This window comes from Oryza sativa, chromosome 2, assembly GCF_034140825.1.
Source record: "Oryza sativa Japonica Group chromosome 2, ASM3414082v1".
NCBI classification, from domain to species: Eukaryota; Viridiplantae; Streptophyta; class Magnoliopsida; order Poales; family Poaceae; genus Oryza; species Oryza sativa.
Genome location: NC_089036.1, coordinates 15,704,811 through 15,710,016, shown reverse-complemented (window position 1 = coordinate 15,710,016; position 5,206 = coordinate 15,704,811).

The following is a 5,206-nucleotide window of genomic DNA, read 5'->3' as shown; positions in this document are numbered from 1 at the left end:
CAACCTTATTTCGGAATGGGGCCAATGCATTGGGGTTATCCGCCTCCAGTGTATCCTCAGTTTCCTTCATGGGGTTGTGATCCTTGGGCTCCATATCCTGTTGTGCCAGTGACTCATTTTCAGCAAGGATGGAATGCACCAGTGGCCATTGGTGGAGAACATTTATACAACCAGAGAGGACGAGAAGCTAGAGCAAGTGATGCTATTGTAATCAACGGTGGTGATAATAATTTGTCTAAGAGGAAGAGGCTCACAGTGCCAGCAAGAAGCAATTCACTAAAAAATAACATGGCAAGCAATAGTATCAAGAGTGGTTCACAACGCATGTGGGTGCCAATTCGACCTAGAGATGATGCCGGGGCGTCAGTTGCACATGAAGGTGGTGAGGTTGGTCCTAGTAGTGTGGTTGTGAGCCGAGCTGTGGCCACTTTGGATGAGTCAAGAGCTGCTGGTCCTCTAAAAATTGGTGATGTTGTTATTGAGAAGCCGGAGTTAGCAGCAGCTGCTATTGAAGAACTGAAGACACGTGGAGTTGGCAGCAGCAGTCAGGGACAGCTTGCAGATGGTGCGTCGCCGGGATCTTCAGTTCAGGGAGTGGTGTGCCAACCATGTGGTTTGGGTAGCAGTAGAGACACTTGGCAGCAGCTAGGAAAGAGCGGCAGCAACACACACTATGGCAGAAATCAGCAGCCGACAGGTTTTTGGCGAGAGAAGCGACAGCAGGAGGATGCTGGTGTTGGGAGCAGCAGTTCTGTGCAGCAAACAGTAGGCGTGCAGCAGCGGTTTGGAGCTGAAACTTTGGCGAATCAGTGAAGTGCAAGCAGCTCGGGGGGCAACCGTAGCAAGAGGTTGGCGCCGGGGACTGTACCGCAGCCACAGTGGTGTCCTCCAGGGATTAAACATACACAAAAGCGACGACTGCAGAGGTTGCGGGCATTAGAAATCAGAGAACAAAAGGAGGAGAAGGCACGTGATGAGTGGTTTAATCGGGATAGGCCAATGGTGCTCACAGATAAAACATGGAAGGATAGACGCATTGAAAATGAAGGCAATGCTGATGCTAATGAGGACGTTGATGTTATTTCTGAAAGTAAACAGAATGTGCCTAGTGATTGCATGGATATTAACATGGTGTTTGAGTTGCCTGCTGAATTTCGAGCGCCTGAGATGGAGGTTGCAGAGCTCGTTCTTGGTCCAAAGAATGCGATTTTCGAGAAGCCCGAGAAATCAGGTGAGCATTTGAAGCCTTTGTTTATTAAAGGACATATTGATGGTAAGCCTATTGGTCGCATGTTAGTTGATGGTGGTGCCGGTGTTAATGTGATGCCTCTTTCGGTCTTTTCTAAATTGGGCCGAAAGGAAAGCGAGTTAATGAAGACAAACATGGGGCTTAGTGGGTTTTCTGGAGAATTATCTGAGGCTAAGAGTGTTATTTCTATGGAACTCACTGTTGGGAACAAAACAATACCTACTGCTTTCTTTGTTGTTGATGTTAAGGGTAGGTACAATATTCTGTTAGGGCGTGATTGGATACATGCGAATTGTTGTATTCCCTCCACATTACATCAGTGTTTAGTTCAGTGGGTTGACGACGAGGTGGAGGTAATTGAAGCGGACAATTCAGCTTGCATTGCTTTGACAGAAGCGCCGGTTGATTGGCAACACGGCGATATGCGATGTTTGACAGGTAGAGACTTGTCTGATTATGATTATGTTAGTATTGGTAGAGATGGTTTTGTACCTATACATGCACAGCCGGCTAATGTAGCTCGGCTTAATGATTTATCATTGTAAATATAATGAATAAAGAAGACAGTATTAAGTGGCTGCAAAAGCGCACTGAGCAATATCGTTCAGGAAAGAACGATATGCATGAGACTATTGAGGATTTCGATGATGTGTAGAAGCTTGGTCAGGGGTTTTCGTCAGCTGATCCACTTGAGGAGGTTGATATTGGTGATGGGAGTATTCCTAGACCTACATTTATTAATGCAAACATGGGGGCTGACCAGAAGAGCAAGGTATGTAAATTACTTAGAGAATTTGTTGATTGCTTTGCTTGGAGTTATAATGAGATGCCTGGTTTGAGTAGGGATTTAGTTGAGCATAGGTTGCCTATTAAATCTGGTTTTCGGCCGTATAAACAACCCCCTAGACGTTTTAATTCTGATATGTATGACCGTATCAAACAAGAAATTGATCGGTTATTGAAAGCTGGGTTTATTCGGCCTTGTCGATATGCGGAGTGGATCTCTAATATAGTGCCTGTTGAAAAGAAAAATACGGGTAAGATTAGAGTGTGTGTCGATTTTAGAAATTTAAATAAAGCTACTCCAAAAGATGAATATCCTATGCCTATAGCCGACATGTTAGTTAATGATGCTTCTGGACATAAAGTAATTAGCTTTTTAGATGGCAATGCTGGTTATAATCAGATTTTTATGGCCGAAGAAGACATGTTTAAGACTGCTTTTCGTTGCCCGGGACTTGTTGGTTTATTTGAGTGGATGGTTATGACTTTTGGATTAAAGAATGCCGGCGCTACATATCAACGTGCTATGAATTTAATTTTTCATGATTTGTTAGGCATTGTTGTAGAAGTATATATAGATGATGTGGTTGTTAAATCGGACGGGTTTGATAGTCATTTGGCCGATTTACGACTGGCTTTTCAAAGAATGCGCCGGTATAGATTAAAAATGAATCCTCTCAAATGTGCTTTTGGCGTGTCGGCTGGTAAGTTTTTAGGCTTTATAATTCATGAGCAGGGCATAGAGATAGATCCTAAAAAGGTAGAGTCAATTAAAAAGTTAAAAGAGCCGACATGCAAGAGAGATGTGCAGAAGTTGCTAGGGAAAATTAGTTACTTGAGACGATTCATCTCTAACCTTGCTGGAAAGATTGAATCGTTTGTTCCTTTGCTTCGGTTGAAACATGAAAACGAATTTAGCTGGGGGCAGAACAGTGGGAGGCTTTTAATAACATTAAACGATATTTGTTGAGTCCTCCGGTGCTTCGGGCGCCCAAGTCCGGTGTGCCGTTCAGATTATATGTTGTTGCACAACAAAGGGTGATCGGTGCGGTCTTGACGCAAGAAGACGATGGGAAGGAGTATGTTGTGGCTTATTTGAGCCGTCGTTTGCTTGACACTGAAAGCAGGTACGTGTTTATTGAGAAATTGTGCTTGTCTTTATATTATGCATGTACCAAATTTCGTCATTATTTGCTTTCCAATACCTGTACAGTATCTTGCCAAACTGATGTGATTAAATATATGTTGCAACGACCGATCCTTAGTGGTAGAATTGGGAAGTGGGCTTATGCACTAATAGAATTTGATTTATTATATGAGCCGTTGCGTGCTATGAAAGGCCAAGTGGTTGCTGATTTTATCGTTGATCATATGGTTAAAGATGTCGATTTTGTTAGTGTGTGTCCATGGAAACTTTATTTTGATGGATCGGTTTGTGGGAATGGGCAAGGTATTGGTATAGTTTTGTTTTCACCAAATGATATGATTTATGAGACATCGGTCCATTTAGAATATTCTTGCACTAATAACCAAGTTGAGTATGAGGCTTTATTGTTTGGTTTACAAAGTTTGGTAGATATGGGTGTGAGGGATATTGATGCTTTTGGGGATTCACGTTTAGTAGTTGAGCAAGTTAATGGTGAATTCAATTGTTTTGATGGACTACTGAATAGTTATTTGGACCGATGTTTGGATATAATTAAATCGCTTCACACTTTTACTATTCGTCACATATCTAGAGAGGATAATGTTAGAGCAAATTTCTTAGCACAGCAGGCGTCTGGCTATCATGTGAACAGGGGAGTGTTTTTTGTAACAAATAAGCCGGCGTTTGTTACTGTTGGAGTTGATTCGGTTGGAGGTGTAATCAGTACTGTAACAATGGACACAATTAACGATCTGACCGAACAAGGTAATACTGGTTCGGTCCAACAACAGGGAATAACCGGGTCAGTAGGAGATGAGTTAGGTGATTGGAGGAGTCCTTTAGTTAATTATTTGAGAGACCCAAGTCAATCGAGGGATAGGAAAGTTCGGCGACAAGCTTTAAAATATACTTTGTTAGATGATGAGTTGTATCGCCGAACTATAGATGGTTTACTTTTAAAGTGTTTAGGTCCTGATCAATCTAAAGTAGCCATGGGAGAGGTACATGAAGGAATTTGTAGGACGCACCAGTCGGCTCATAAGATGCAATGGCTATTAAAGAGAGCGGGTTTTTATTGGCCGACTATGCTAGAGGATTGTTTTCGTTATTATAAGGGCTGTGAGGCATGTCAAAGATTTGGAAATATTCAGTTAGCACCTGCAGCTATGCTACATCCCATTGTTAAACCGTGGCCATTTAGAGGATGGGGTTTAGTTTTTGTTGGTGAGATACATCCTTCATCTTCTAAAGGTCATCGCTTCGTCCTAGTAGCTACTGATTATTTCTCTAAATGGACGGAAGCGGTTCCTTTGAAAAATATGACTCATAAAGAAGTGATTAATTTTGTATTAGAGCATATTATTCATAGATTTGGCATACCCCAAACTTTAACTACTGACCAAGGGGCTTCTTTCATGTCACATCAATTTAGTGAGTTTGCCGAATCTTTTAGAATTAAATTGCTGAATTCGTCGCCTTTTTATGCTCAAGCTAATGGACAGGCCGAATCTAGCAACAAAATTTTGATTAAGCTTATAAAAAAGAAGGTAGAGGAGCATCCAAGAAGGTGGCATGAGGTGTTGTCAGAGGCTTTATGGGCTCATCGGATATCTAAGCATGGTGCGACTCAAGTAACACCGTATGAGCTAGTCTATGGGCAGAAGGCCGTGTTACTTGTGGAGGTTAATTTACAAGCTCTTAGAATAGCCAGACAAAATGGTTTGTCGGCTGTAGATTATAGGAATTTAATGATGGACAGGATAGATGACGTCCCAGAGGAAAGATTGAAGGCCTTGAGACATATTGAGAAAGAAAAATTAAGAGTAGCTAGGGCTTATAATAAGAAGGTGAGAGAAAAATCATTTCAGATAGGTGAGTTGGTATGGAAAACGATTTTGCCCATTGGAACTAGGAGTAGCAAATTTGGCAAGTGGTCACCGAGCTGGGAAGGTCCTTATAAAGTTGTAGAGATTGTTCCTGGAAATTCATATTTTGTGCAGTCTTTGCAGGGGGATAAGTTGCCTAAA